General features: G+C 46.7%; 1 protein-coding gene across 1 annotated transcript in view; it reads right to left on the reverse strand.

Moving 5' to 3' along the window:
* RDH5 (retinol dehydrogenase 5) overlaps positions 1-4611 on the reverse strand; it is a 33625-nt gene extending 29014 nt beyond the window's left edge. The window contains exon 1 of the mRNA XM_068267652.1: positions 4420-4611. The gene's annotated coding sequence lies outside the window, so the exon portion shown is untranslated. The remainder of the gene's footprint in view (positions 1-4419) is intronic.
* Between the last annotated feature and the right edge of the window lie 11575 nt (positions 4612-16186).

The following is a 16186-nucleotide window of genomic DNA, read 5'->3' on the forward strand; positions in this document are numbered from 1 at the left end:
CTAGCAAAGTACTAACTGCGTGTTTCAAAAAAAATTATTCAAATCGGCCCACCAGGGCCTGAGCAGTGCCCTGCGTCGTTACTGGACAAGCTGAGCTCGTCCGGTAATGCCCAGGTTAAGACTTTAAAGACTCTAAATCTTTAAAGGAAACCAGAGACGGGAAAAAAGTTTATACATACCTGTGGCTTCCTCTAGCCCCATGCGCATGGATTGGTCCCATGTCGCCATCCTTTGTTGCCTTCAGCTCCGGTCCTGGGTCCCATAACTTCCTCCAGCCGTGGCCAGTTTGTGGAAGAGGACTGCGCTCTCTATGTATCTCGCTGACGGCCTCTTGCGCAGACTGGCCACAAATGGAGGAAGTTATGGGACTCGGTACTAGAGCTGCAGGCAGCGGAGGACGGCAGCGAGGGAGCGATTAAAAAAAAATGTTTTACTTACCCGGGGCTTCCTCCAGCCCCTGGCAGCCGATATGTCCCTCGCTGCAGCTCCGTTCCCTGCCAGTGGCCCGGGGTCCCCACCATTGGCGAGGCGAGGTCGGCTTCTTTTGCGCCAGCGCAGGCGCGCGGCCGCGCTCACATGGCTTGGAGCGTTCTGCACAGGCTACCAGAGGCTGGAGGAATCTTCCCTTTAAGGAAAATCTTTACACATCCAAATTTATTTTGTTCAAACATACATGACAAAAATGTATTATGTTGTATGACATGTTTTGGGTGCCTAAGCTCCCTTTATCAAGCTGTAACCGGTGACAACCAGCAGCTAGTGATAGAATAACATCGCAACCGACGCTAGCAAATGATTTGATTGTTGTGCAAGTTCATACAGCTTTTTGCTGGCTGCCATGACGCTTAAATAGGACCGTAAACATGACACCCTATGGATATTTGTCAGCTGTATCCTAGAGGAAGGGAGCATCATTACTCAAAGGTGTGAAGAAACGCGGAAAAGCCGCCGCATGGACGCAGGATGAGGTGGCTGTTTCCGCGGCTGGCATAGCAGAACGCTGAGAATTTTGTACGCATAGGCCTGCTTCTCTCAGTGGGGCGGGATGCAGGGGAAACGCCGCACGCTCGGACAGCGTGGCGGCGGATTCCGCATCCCATACAGCAACAACATTACAACACATGACTGGTGTGGCTGGGACTGATAGTCCACACTGGTTTAGGAGGACGCGTGCGCGCGCAGAGAGGCAGGGCCTTTATGGCAGTCAGAGGAGGGTCAGCTGACCAGGCCGGTCAGCTGACAATTGCAGCAACTTTCATTGGTCCAGCACTTAAGGGAGGTGCTGGAGAGCACTGGTGTATATATACTGGGTGCTGGTCATTCTCTGGTTGTCTGTCGTTGCGATCACTACGTGGTAGCACTCAGGCCTTGTCTGTATCTGTGTTCTAGCATAGTTTCCAAAGGTGTTGATGATCACGGACCTCACACCTTAACGTTAGGAATATTGAACTGTATTATTTGTTATGACCTTCTGCCTGCCTGACTATTCTCCTGTACTCTGATTCTGTACCTTGCTATCTCTGATATCCTGTTGTCAAACTCTGCTCGTTCCTGGACTCTGTATTTGCCTCCTGATTCTGTACCCCGCTATTCTGATACTCCGTTGCCAAACCCTGCCTGTTTATTGGATTTCGTATCTGTCTCCTGAATCTGTACCGTATCTGTCTGTGTGTTAACGACCTGGATTGCCCGACCTCGAGAACTGGCCTTACTGTTAGAGGCAGTTCCCAGACCTGTTAGTGACACCTTCTTCCTGGTGTCACTCACACTCTGTCCTTCCTACTCTCAGCCTAGCTCCTCCCCCGGGAGAGTCTAGGCCTTCGGAAGAAACTACTACTGTGCTTACTCAATATATTACTGTTGCACTTTACACTCGCTTGCTATCTCAGGTGTCCAGAGGTTAGTAGATATATCTGAGTATCGGTGATACTGCAGATCATCAATAATCGGGTATATTCTGTATTCACGGTGATACTGCAGTTCACCGGTAATCAGACCCTCTCTGTGTTACACCAATCGTTACAAAAGGTACCTTAGAAGCATGGCCTGGAAATACAACCATCCACTTATGAATAAGTAGCTTGCTAGGAACAGCAATTTAAATGTAGTGTAGAAGTTGCTGAAATGTAGCAATCATGTAATGTAACATTCTATGCTTTTGAACATATACTAGTTTTATGTTACTAAAATGTTGTGCCAAATGTTGCTGGTTCCTTTCCGGTAGTGTAGTAGAGTGCAGCCTCCTCCTCTCCCAGGCACTTGTCACTATACTTGGTGACAGGACTGCATCCCTGCTGCCTAGTTTTAGCTGGTCCTAGGCTAGGACTCTTATGCCTGGTACACACCATGCAATTTCCCATCAGATAGATTATCACTTGGAAATGCATGCTGACAGTTTTTTTTTAGATTTTCTTTTTCTATAAAACTTTTTATATACAGTAAATCCTTGGATTGAGAGTAACTTGGTTTAAGAGCGCTTTGCAATACAAGCAAAAGATTTATTTTTTTTGTAAAAAAGTATGCATGCGTCACGTCATCACAACCTATGGCGTTGCAGAATTGTACTTAAAGGGAACCTAAACTGAGAAGTATATGGATTTTTCATTTAAAAATAATACCAGTTGCTGATCCTGTGCCTTTAATACTTTTAGCTACAGCCCCTGAACAAGCATGCAGATCAGGTGCTCTGACTGAAGTCAGACTGGATTAGCGGCATGCTTGTTTCAGGTGTGCGATTCAGCCACTACTGCAGCAAAAGAGATCATCAGGACTGCCAGGCAACTGGTATTGTTCAAAAGGAAACATCCATATCCCTCTCAGTTTAGGTTCCCTTTAATCTGAGTGTAGAGACTGTGCAAAGTCACATTTCCATGAAATCCCCAAAAGTAGGCAAAAGCAACAGTCATTGGAAGCATTTCTTGTTAAAGCCACACAAAAAGAAAGGTTGGGGTGAGCCACCAGATAGCCAGGATTCTGTTAGTTATAATGAAAGACTTGTTTACGTTTTTATTTTATACTCTTTTACTGTGACTGTTTTTGGATTGTGGAACAAATCACCTGGGTTTCTATAAATCCTTAGGGGGAAATTTGCTTTGGTATACGAGTGCTTTGGATTACAAGCATGTTTCCAGAATGAATTATGCTTACAAACTAAGGTTCCACTGTAGCATTCATTTAAAATAAGATTGTCTTAAATGAATTAAATAATGGTGGTCCCAGCAGTATTTGACTGGGCTGAAGGAAGCTGGGAAAATCCACCTGTGGCCTAACAGGGGCAGCCATCTCTTCTTAGTTACAAAACACTGTTGTGGGGCTTCTCAGTAACTGGTAAGCCAGGGTTGCTGCCATTTGGAAAAGGTGGATTTTCCCAGGTCCTATCCAGTTGAGTCCCAGCAACAGGTTATGAGAAACAATAGCAGCATGGAGCTTCTAATCCAATTCTTCCCTACAAGATAAGGTGTCACTTGTTGCCATTTTTGTCCCTCTTTCAGTACAGAGATGGATGCAAATCCTCCTATGCTGGGACACAGACAGCAAAATAAACACAAAAGATGCATTACCCCTTCCCCACGCTATCCAAAACAACAATTAAAGAAATATGGATTTGGGCTTTAAAAATGGTGGAACACAATACACTCATGTAACAAGAATTCAACAGGTAAATTGCAAACTTGATTCAAAATGTACACGTAACATGATTACAGAATAATAATAAATACTAAATACTACAACCGTTCCCTCACCCTTGTAGCATCACTCCAAATAAAGCAGGGCAAACAGGTGGCACAGAGGTCACTATCTGTTCCTTACACTGAATTAGAAAAAATGGTCCTAGTGATCTGATACCACCAATGTTCATATATGAATATCACAGCTACCTGGTGGACATAACATCTTGGGCAGCAGCACACAGAAATGCCTGATACAGGTCTATTGCTCAACTGCTGTGTTTATATTCTGTGCATACAGAAAAAAATGAGATAATCCAGTATCAGTTCAACTACCTGGATCCTTCTTCTATGTCCATATGTAACGCAAGTCAGTTATATGTTATTAGATATGATAAGGCAAACAAGCCAACGGTTTTGGGTCAACAAGGAAACTAGTGACTATAAAAATTCCACACACAACAAAATAAAAACAGCTTTCAATCTTAAATGAAGTGTGAGAACCAGGATGAGAACTAACAATGAACGGTGTATTTGTATGCTGTAATTCATAAAAATATAAATTCATTATTACTCTCCCCTAATCCTAAATCATTATCACTATTCAATTAGAATGTCCTCTTTCTTTGCTGTAAGTCACAAAGTGAGGAAGTGAGTTAAACATTAACAGCATTTATTGTGTTAGCAGTACAGCTACTACCTGTCACTGACATGAAATCTCCAATGCATAGACTGTCATTCCAATTCCTACCTTTACAATCCCTGAAGTTTATGGTGTGTGTGATACACAGTATCAGGGTGGACCAGGATCTCAGCTTCTGTATGAACAGCTGTGGGTTGCTGAACAGTTATATGGTCTCCCTCTGCCCAGGGTAGTTGTCTTTTGTGCTGCTGCTGCTGGTGAAATCAGTCTGTTTGTAGACAAAGTCCATCAGCTTTAAAGGAGAGATTTTCCTAGACTTACTAGTGGGGGTTGAGGAGGAGATTGAGCTGTTAACACTTAGCAATGCTGTGAGCATGACTGATTTTAATGCAATGTTGTGATTTTCTCTATTCTGAAGGAAACCTGTTCTTCCTGTCTGCCCTCAAATGTCAGATACTTTTATCTTAATACTATGTGTAGGGGGAAGAGGGTGAAATTCCTGTCTTCTGAAACAGGAGTGAAATACCAGAAGATCAACATCTGTTTTCAGGTGTCTGTGGGCAGCATATAAATGAATGCAGCATATAGTAGATGGCATTAAAAAAAATCATACCTGACAAGTACCTTATTGCTTTAAATACCAGCACATATGAATTACACTGGCCTTGTGGCTAGTTAGATGCAGTTTAGGCACTGATTATGTGTGAGTAGCCCCAGAACCTGTATAACTTAGATGTGCCGGTATTTAAAGGGATGAGGTGGCAACCCTGTCTTCTTCTGACTTCAATTCTGTTTGCTTACAAGAGGCTCCATTCACAAATTGCAGTTCGGTAAAATCATTATGGTCGGTAAAATACCTTATTTGGTATTTTACACTTTTTTTTTTTCAAATACACTAAAGTTTTTCTGCATGAGGCAGAAATTCAGTGATTTACAGAACAAGCATGCCTCAATTCGCTAATCCCTGCTTGGTAAGTGTCACGTACCAGCCATGTAGCAGGTCAGAGTTGAGGCAGGGAGCTGCATGTATGAGTTGGAGGTTTTCTCTGCAGTGTATCCCTGTAGGTACGCCCCTGGTCAGGGATAAAGTTATTGAGAAATGTAAAGCAGGCTTAGGCTACAAAAAGATTTCCAAAACCTTGAACATGCCACAGAGCAATGTTCAAGCGATCATTCAGAAATGGAAGGAGTATGGCACAACTGTAAACCTACCAAGACAAGGCCGTCCACCTAAACTCAAAGACCGAACAAGGAGAGCAGTGATCACAAATGCAGCCAAGAGGCCCATGGTGACTCTGGACGAGCTGCAGAGATCTACAGCTCAGGTGGGAGACTCTGTCCATAGGACAACTATTAGTCATGCACTGGACAAAGTTGGCCTTTATGGAAGAGTGGCAAGAAGAAAGCCATTGTTAACAGAAAAGCATAAGAAGTCCCATTTGCAGTTTGCGACAAGCCATGTGGGGGACACAGCAAACATGTGGAAGAAGGTGCTCTGGTCAGATGAGACCAAAATTGAACTTTTTGGCCAAAATGCAAAACGCTATGTGTGACAGAAAACTACCACTGCACATCACTCAGAACGCACCATCTCCACTGTAAAATATGGTGGGGGTAGCATCATGCTATGGGGGTGCTTCTCTTCAGCAGGTACAGGGAAGCTGGTCAGAGTTGATGGGAAGATGACCTCTTGGAGTCTGCATAAGACTTGAGACTGGGGCAGAGGTTCACCTTCCAGCAGGACAACGACCCTAAAGATAAAGCCAGGGCAACAATGGAATGGTTTAAAACAAAACATATTCATGTGTTAGAATGGCCCAGCCAAAGTCCAGATCTAAATCCAATTGAGAATCTGTGGCAAGATCTAAAAACTGCTGTTCACAAACGCTGCCCATCTAATCTGACTGAGCTGGAGCTGTTTTGCAAAGAAGAATGGGCAAGGATTTCAGTCTCTAGATGTGCAAAGCTGGTAGAGACATACCCTAAAAGACTGGTGGCAGCTGTAATTACAGCAAAAGGTGCTTCTACAAAGTATTGACTCACGGGGCCGAATAATTACGCACACCCCACTTTGCAGTTATTGTGTTATTTTTTTTTAATTAATATCTCCTCCAATAGAAAGCTGTGAGACCTGTCCCTGAAACTCAAAAGAAGAGGAGGGAGATGTACCTGAAACAGATTGCTTCCACTATTAAGGCAACTTGTATGTGTAGTTTGCAAATGATTAAAAGCAGCATATAAAGTACCTGACAAAGCTTGAAATGGTGACATACAACGGACAAAGGTTTAGGAAGTGAGATATACCCTAAAGAAATTGAAAATCCAAAGAAGCCAATAATACTGTATATACAATTACCACTGCAAAACTATACAGCAATAGCTCCAACAAGAAGACAGCCTGAAGATCTATAGCTCAGTACAACAGAATCTATAAACTATTCAGGTGTATTGATATCTCCATGGAAACCGAGGTTGCAGAGCAGGCTATCTGTCTGTGACTGACATCCTGGAGGAGCAATGTTTGTGCATGCAGTCGTCTATATCTGCTTGATGCAGGAAGGATTATTGCTGCATTCAAGGGATGTTCATTTGAGGTTGCAGTTTTATATAAAGAGATAATTTGCATATTCAGTAGTGGTGCATTGTGGGTAACCACAAATGTTCACTTCAGGGCTTGCTTCCACTGTTGCGGTGCGGAATCGCCTAGATTCCACCGCAGAAGAAATCGCATGCGGCTGCGTTTCCGCATGCGGATTTACCCGCGATTTCGCATGGCATGGAGCCAGGCGAATTTAACCATGTCACTGCCTGTGTAAAGCTCCATTGCTTTACATGCGAAATCGCATGCGAAATCGCGGGGAAATCCGCATGACAAAGCCACATGCGATTTCCCTATTGAATGCATTAGCGGCGATTCGCCCGCATTCCTGACGCACGCGAAATCTGACGACCCTGTCGTGCAGATTTTTCCCGCACCCGCACGACGCACAAGTGGAAACAATCCCATCCACTTGTATTTCCTATGCGAATCCGCATGCAGTGCCTGCATGCGGATTCGCTATAGTGGAAACGAGCCCTCAAGCTGAATTATTGCAAGTTTCCTTCTGTTTTAAGAAGGCAAATCACACCAGTTCTATATGAGTTGTCATGCTGACAGGGTCCAGCGGGCCCAGTTATCAATACCAATTGCTGTTCTGTGTGATTGCCTGGTACTGTCATTCCTCCATCCCTGTTCTGTTACTTAGTCCAGTGAAAAATGTTTTTCTTTCTTTTTTTTCTTTTTTTTTTTAGAAATCTCCTAGATTGCTGTCTACTCCATAATTAGTGTTGAGTTTGAATTTTGCACAATCATAATTTTGCATCGGAATTCAAAATTAGAATGCACAACTGTAATGCAAAATGTTTTGCAAAATCATAATTATAAATTTGGCAATTACTCGTAATTACGCACAAAGCAACATTTGCTTTTCAGCAACCTCTTATGTGGGTGTCTAATCAGATTGGGGCCACCTATGACTGCTAATGGATATTGGGGGCCACCTATGACTGCAGGCATATATTGGGGCCTGCTGGTGTATACTGAGGGTTACTTACTAAAGGACACCAGAGCTGAAAGAGTTATTAAAATGGGGGAGCAGGCAGGAATTGGATGCAGTCCTCATGCCCACTGCTCCCCCTGTTGTCCTCAGTCCCCCTACTTTGTCACCTAAATCGCACCGCAGCTCAGTCCTGGTCAGGCAGTAGTGCGCAGGCGCCTGCGGCCAGGACCGCTCTGCATGTGCGCACATAGCACATAATTATGGCGTTGTGCGCACACGCAGAGTGCTCTTGGCCACGGGCACGTGTACATAACTGTATGACCCGGGTGGCCAGGACTGAGCTGTGGTGCGATTTAGGTGACAAGAAGGGGGACTTAGGACAATAGGGGGAGCAGTGGGCATGATGACTGCATTCAAAACATGCCTGCTCCCACCTTTTTTAATAACTTTTTCAGCTATGTTATCCTTTAATGCTGGCGGATATTGGGGGATCATCTATGACTGCTGGAATATATTAGGAGTCACTTATTAACCACTTCAGCTTTCAGTGTATTTTCACCTTATGTATCCGAGTAATTTTCACATTTCAGTGCTCCTCCCATTCATTCGCCAATAACTTTATCACTACTTATTACATCTAAATGATCTATATATTTGTAAGGGACTGACCTGTCATCGGTTCCAGCGTTGGCTGGGGCAGCTCGTGCGGTGGAGTTCAGCCTCGACCTTCCCCTTCCGATTCTACTGGCGGCATCCCCAGCACCCCTGTGGCGATGAGTGAGCGTGCGCATCCCGTCCATCCCTCTAGGTGGGTGCGCGCGTCTCAGAGCCGGTCTTATGCCCTGAGACGACGGCGATCATAGCATCAGCGGATAGCTTAGATCATAGGCAGGGATTCTGCTCACTGATTGGTTGTTGTGTTTGGGGCCGGCCTCTGCTTGGGTGACTGAATGTATTTTAGCAGTGCTGTTTCAGTTGCTCACTGCCCGTGTTAGCAATCAGTTCGCTGGTGCAGGGCACTCTGTCACTCTGTGATATTATAGTATTATTAATGCGACTGCCTGATTGACTAGTTTTGACCGTAGCCTTACTGACCATTCTCTTGCCTAGTCCTATTGTCCCTCAGCCATCTGACCACCCGTGTATGACCCTAGCCTGATTATCGACCTAGCCTTTGTCTCAGCCTATTGTACTGCAGCCATCTTATCTCACGTGTATGACCCTAGCTTACGTTTTGACTATGATTATCTAAGCCTCAGTGTATACGCCTTGAACCAAGCATGATAATATTGCTTTTTTTTCACCACAAATTATGGTTTTTGTAGGTAATATTTGTTTTCAATAATTACTTTATTTTGTATGCATTTTAAAGGGAAAAACTAGGGAAAATACAATTTTTCTCCAATTCAGTCCCCTGTAGTTTTAAAATAAACAAGGCTAGACTAGATAAAACACACACATTTCATTTGCACATTTGTCCTGGTAATCCCAACATTGAAATTATGTCCCTAGTGCAATGCATGAGGATAATATGCTATTTGGAAGAAAGGCCGGATCCACACTATGGCCTGGTGCACTGCACACCAAAAACCGCTAGCAGATCCGCAAAATGCTAGCAGATTTTGAAACGCTTTTTCTTCTTTTTCTGTAGCGTTTCAGCTAGCATTTTGCGGTTTTGTGAAGCGTTTTTGGTGTAGTAGATTTCATGTATTGTTACAGTAAAGCTGTCACTGAACAGCTACTGTAACAAAAAACGCCTGGCAAACCACTCTGAAGTGCCGTTTTTCAGAGCGGTTTGCGTTTTTCCTATACTTAACATTGAGGCCGAAACGCATCCGCAATCCAAAATCTGCAGCAGCCCGGGAGTATGCGTTTCTGCAAAACGCCTCCCGCTCTTGCGTGCACCAGCCCATTGAAATACATTACCCTAGCGGATCCGCACCCGCAAGCAGATCGCAAACCGCAGCAGAACCGCTCTGGTGTGCACTAGGCCTATAAGCGCTTTTGTGAGTGCTTGCGTTTGATTAGCGCTTGCTGAGTGCTTGTTAAAAAATTGCTCCCAATTATTTTAATAAAAATCACGGCAAAAATGGTGTAAAAATTGCTGCAAACACGTACTCAAAAAAGTATGCGATCACCGCGATTTTTACCGCGATTTTAATGAAAGTGAATGGGAGCGATTTTTTTTAACAAGCGCACAGCAAGCGCTAATCAAATGCAAGTGCTCATAAAAGCGCTTATATTGTGGATTTGGCCTAAAGGTGCATTTTTTCTGTGTTTTCCCATTGTACCCTAGCAATAATTACAAGCCCTTATTTGCACAAATAACAGTAATATACCCTCTGGCATACATATTAAAAAAGATGAGTCCCTAAGGTAATGATTTATGTATTCTGTTTTCAATTCTGTCACTTTTTTTTATTTTTACATGCTTTTGTTTTCCTTACTGTAATATATGAAAATAAAAAAATTATTGCTTTTGATTCAGTTTGTCACTAAAAGTAATTCAAAAGAAAAAAAAAAAAAAACAATAAACCCCCTAAAATCTATTCTTGTCATACTCACGCTTCCATGTCCCGGTAATGGCATCCTCCTCATCTTGCGCGCATCACTGACCGCAGGTTGAATCCTGTGTTGGGGGCGTGTGTACGCTTGTGCGACGTGGAATGCGGCTCTGCGTACGCATACGCGGAGTGTTGCGGCCACGTGTACGCATGCGCAGCGTAATGACGTTGGCGTCCATCTGCTCAGCTAAGAGTATAAAAGGCCAGTCCGCCCCTGACTCTGTTGCTGTTCGTTCTAACAGCTAGTGTTGGTTCCTGGTGTTCCTTACCGCTGGGCAGTTTTGCCTTCTCCATTGCTCCACGTTGTGACCCGATTTTCCTTGACTACTCTCGATCTGCTTCCCTTGTTAACGACCTTGGCCTGATACTGACTACTCTTGCCTGCTGCCTGCCACGACCCTTGCCTGGATACCGGATTACTCTTGCCTGCTACCTGCCACGACCCTTGCCTGGATACCGGATTACTCTTGCCTGCTGCCTGCCATGACCCTTGCCTGGATACCAGATTACTCTTGCCTGCTGCCTGCCATGACCCTTGCCTGGATACCGGATTACTCTTGCCTGCTGCCTGCCACGACCTTTGCCTGGATAACAGATTTCCCCTTGATTACACTTCATCTATCTGAACTATACTAGGTACTCACTTTGTTTCTGGACTCTCCATACTGAGGTGTCTCGTTCTCCTAACCACCAGTCGGAGTTATCTCAGTTGTGAGTTGGTGGGCACTAGGCCGCTAAAGTCCATAATCCCTTGCGGGGTGCTCTGGTGAACACCCGTGGTCACCTAGACTCCACTTCTGAGCAACGCTCCAATCACTGGTGGGAGGGTCAACGAACTCCTGAACATAACAATTCTACAACTTGTCACGGTTAAAAGGATACCCCATACATGTAATCTGATAACTATCTGGGCATCTAGCATGCTGTTAATGACAAAGTGCCCATGTGGTTTTGGACAGGCCAATTTTTTCCACAAAGTATTTTAGCGCCATACTTTGTTTGCATAGCCCCAGAAGAGTCTGGACAGCAGAAAAAGGCCACAAATGTTGTCATTATGGAAAGCTAACAACCAGGGCTATTCAAAAGTGTGGGGTTTTGTAAGCTGCCGACTCGTGTAATTTTGCTGAAACTCCCAAGTTTGATCATAACTTTAAGGGCTTGTTCACACTGTTCACGCTTTTGGCTTTTTTTAAGTGCCGGCGATTTTTAAAATCGCCCTAAAAGCGATTGTGCAATGAGAGTGTTCACATATGAGCGGTTCAATTCCGATCTGCTCACCAAAGCCCTTCCTGTACAGGTTTTGGGGCAATTCGCCTCAATGGAAGGTATAGGTAAATCGCAAAACGCTTGAAAAAGCGCTTTGTATAACGATTTTCGCCAGCGCTTTAAAGAATAAATATATTGTATTTATTCTTTTCTGGTTCAAAAAGTTCACTTCCTGACTTGCGTCAGGAAGTGAAAAAGCAAATCGCTCTGCAAAATTGCTTAGAAAAGCGCTTTACAAAAAATCGCAACTCGCAGGTAAGTGGCGGGAGGTGCTAAAAATAATCGCGCACAAAATTGCAAAACACTGGCGTCAGCGATTGCGATTTTAGATGTGAACAAGGCCTAAAAATGACTTTTTTTCATAATGACTTGAGTTTGTCACTACCTGTGTTTATGTGACAGGGGTTCAAGCTATAAGCAAGATGGCGCTTTACAAGCAAGATGGCGCCGTGAGAGGCAGCCAGGGACACATCGGCTCCCGGCAATTTTCTTAGTTTCTTAGTTTTTTCTTAGTTTTTAGCTTTAGTTTAGTTTAGCTTAGTATTTCAGCTAGTCTTAGCTTAGATCCAGGGCATGGGCGCCCACACCAGCGCACAATCTCCCGCAGCCACCGAGACCCAGAGGCCGGGCACCTACACCAGCGCACAATCTCCCGCAGCCCGCAGCCACCGGGATCCAGGGCCCGGGCTCACAATCTCCCGCAGCCACTGAGATCAAGGGCCCGGGCGCCCCACACCGGCCGACATCCTGCCTCCGCTGCCCTCTCTACAGCGCAGAGGAGATCCAGCGGCCGACACCGTTACCAGGAGACCGCCCACCTACTGCAGACATCGGGACCTAGGAATACCCTGCTGCCGACTCCAGAGCGAAACACCGCTGCTGCCGGAGGACCACCCACAACTCTACACAGTCCACCGGAGGCTGACGCTGTGGCCGGCAAAAAAGCAAAAACTGTCCAGCGGTCTGCAGCCCAGCTCGCCCCCCGCTCCCCAAGATCTCCACCAGCGATCCATCCATCCACGTGGCTCGCACGTGGCTCGCTGCGGCCTCCCCGCGACATCGCCAGCATCTGCAGCCCAGCTTGCTTGGAACTCCACCAGCGATCCATCCACCGCTGCTGCCGGGAGACCACCCACAAACTTTCCTGTCCTCCCAGTCTTCCACCGGAGGCTGAAGCTGTGGCCAGCAAAAAAAAAAAAAGCAAAACTGTCCAGCGGTCAGCAGTTACCACCACAGGAGCAGCGTGTGCAAGGCCCCCCAAGATCGCTGTCCCACAGCACAGGCCAGCACTGCAACTCCCGACCCTGCCTCTCTCTCTCCTGCTGAAGCATGTGAGTAAAGCTGTTGCCAATTTTTTTATCTATATTAGATATGCTTGACACACACTGAATGCCCCCACCTTGAACTGCATGCCATGAACTGCCTGCTCCTGCTTACCTACAAAAGACTGTCTTGCACTAGCTCCCAGCCTGCTATATGAACTGTCTTGCACTAGCTCCCAGCCTGGTATATGAACTGTATTGTGCTCCCTATACTTGCGCTTCTCTTGCACTAGCTCCCAGCTTGGTATATAAACTGTAGTGTGCTCCCTATATTTGTGCTTCTGATGCCCCCACTCAATAACTGTGTAGCCCCATTCTGTATGCAGGTTGCAACCTGTTGCAACGTGCCACAAAACACCTGATGGCCAGTCCCGTACCCCCTGCCTCGCAGGGCACCATCTCCTATACCAGAGCACAGCTCCTGGAATGGGAGACACAGGCTCAGGTACTGCCAATTCGGGACACAGTTCAGTCACAGATTGATAAATTAGCCAACATTAGCAGATTTCGGCCCAGGGGTAGGAGGGCGGGCGCTCAGGTTAGACTTAAAAGGAAGGGACTGCGGTCTCCCATCCCAGCCATTCTATTAGCAAATGTCCGCTCCCTCCAGAACAAGCTAGACAGTGGCGTAGCTAAGAAGCTGTGGGCCCCGATGCAAGTTTTACAATGGGCCCCCCCAAGCACTCTATACATAACAATTGATGTGGCACACCAAAACCTGCCAATGGCAACTACAGTGTCAGAGGTGCAGGAAGGGGATGGGAAACAGTTTGTTAATGATTACCACTATTCATAGTATCTATAGAAGTGATTATTATGAGCACAGGACCAATAGAGAGCTAATACTGTAGTTGAGGGAGGGCCCTTCGGGGCCCCTCTGGCCCAAGGGCCCCGATGCGGTCGCTACCTCTGCACCCCCTATTGCTACGCCCCTGAAGCTAGACGAGCTGCTCCTACTACTTGGGAGCAAACTCTCGGTCGAAGGCAACTCCCCGGTCCTCTGCTTCACTGAGACCTGGCTAAATTACAACATCCCGGACAACTCCCTCGACATACCGGGCTTCAATCTCTTCCAAGCAGACCGGGACCCCTCTCTCTCAGGGAAAAGTAAGGGCGGCGGAATCTGCTTTTACATCAACGGCGCTTGGTGCTCAAACACAACCATCCTGCACAAAAGCTGCTCTCCAGATGCCGAGATTCAAGAGAGTTTACCTCCTATGTCCTGGCAGGCGTCTATATCCCCCCGGATGCGGACATCAAGATTGCCCTGCGTACACTCAGTGACACCATATTAGTGTGGGAGACCTCCCTCCCGGACTCCCTCTTCATCATCTTAGGGGACTTTAACAGGGCAAACTTTCGCCAAGAGCTGCCTCGTTACAAGCAACACGTCACCTGCCCCACCAGGAACCAAAACACCCTGGATCACTGCTACACGGTCCTTAAGGATGCGTACAAGGCTACTCGCCGGGCTGCCCTAGGCAACTCCGACCACTGCCTAATTCAACTGATCCCCACCTACAGAAGGCTCCTTCAAACCTCCAAGCCGACTGTCAGAACTGTTAAAAAGTGGACTGAGGAGGCCAAGGGTCAACTACAAGCCTGCTTTGATAGCACGGACTGGTCGGTTCTCGAGGCTCCCTGCCTAGACGAATGGACGGAGAATGTCACCTCCTATATCCGCGTCTGTGAGGAGTCTTGCATCCCAACAACGAACGTCAAAGTCTTCCCGAACAACAAACCTTGGTTCAATGGCAAGCTACGCCACCTACGGAAAATCAAAGAGGAAGCACACAAATCCGGCACCCCAGAGGAGTTCAGGGAAGCCAGAAACTCCTTGAACCGAGAGCTGAAGGCAGCAAAGCGGGACTTCTCAAACAAACTAAGACAGGACCTTCGATCCAACAACACACGGGATGTCTGGAAAGGCCTCAGGGCAGCTACTAATTTCAAGCCCCCTCCCCAACACACACTTCCTAGCATTGCGCTAGCCGAGGAGCTTAACAAATTCTATTGCAGGTTTGAGCACCTTCCCACCCACTCCGAGAACCTAGCAATCTCATCCCCACCCGGGAAGCCTCCTGCCACACCTCCCCAAGCTGCCACTGCCCTCCAAGCTCCGGTAACGGTTCGGGAGGCAGACGTATTACGGCACCTCCAGAATCTCAACACCAGGAAGTCTCCAGGCCCGGACGGCATATCCTCAACCTGCCTGAAAACCTGCGCAAGCCAGCTAGCCCCGATCCTAACTTCAATCTTCAGCAAATCCCTGACAGTGAGCAAGGTCCCTTCCTGCTTCAAGAAAGCGAGTGTCACTGGCGCCCCGCAAGGGTGCGTGCTGACCCCGTTTCTCTTTTCACTGTACACGAACAGCTGTACCTCATCCGCTGACTCTGTCAAAGTCATCAAGTTTGCGGATGACACCACCATACTTGGCCTCATAGACGGAAGCGGTGAGCACGAATATCGCAAGGAGATTGAGCGGATCCTCAAGTGGTGCAAGGAAAATAAACTCGTATTAAATACGGCAAAAACTGTGGAACTCATTGTGGACTTCAGAAGGAACGCTCCGTCTCCCAGTCCAGTCTCCATTGAGGGTTCTGAGGTCCCCAGAGTACACAGCGCACGATTCCTTGGTACCATCATCACGGACAACCTGAAGTGGGATGCAAACTCCTCCGTAATTCAAAAGAAAGCCCAGCAGAGGCTGTTCTTTCTCAGGCAGCTGAAGAAGTTTGGGATGTCGCAGGAGCTAATGATCAGCTTCTACTCTGCCACCATCGAGTCTATCCTCTGCTCCTCCATCATTGTCTGGTACTCCGGGGCTAATGCAAGGGACAAACACAAACTCCAAAGGGTAAACAGAGCTGCTGAGAAGATCATCGGGTCACCCCTGCCTCCCCTGGACATCCTGCAGTCATCTAGAATGAGGTCCAGGGCAAACAGGATCATTCAAGACCCCTCCCACCCGGGCAGTTGCTTCTTCATCCCCCTTCCTCTAGATCGCCGTTATAGGACCATTCTCACCAAAACCACGAGGCATAAAAACACCTTCTTTCCCCAAGCGGTTGCTCTACTTAACTCATGCACTCTCCCAACTGCCACCCCCTAATCTCCCTCAGCCACCCCCCCCCCCCGCGCGGAATACGCGCACAGAAGGAACTGTCTCCAGCTGGCCACACAC

Source organism: Hyperolius riggenbachi, chromosome 2 (assembly GCF_040937935.1).
Source record: "Hyperolius riggenbachi isolate aHypRig1 chromosome 2, aHypRig1.pri, whole genome shotgun sequence".
Classification (NCBI taxonomy): Eukaryota; Metazoa; Chordata; class Amphibia; order Anura; family Hyperoliidae; genus Hyperolius; species Hyperolius riggenbachi.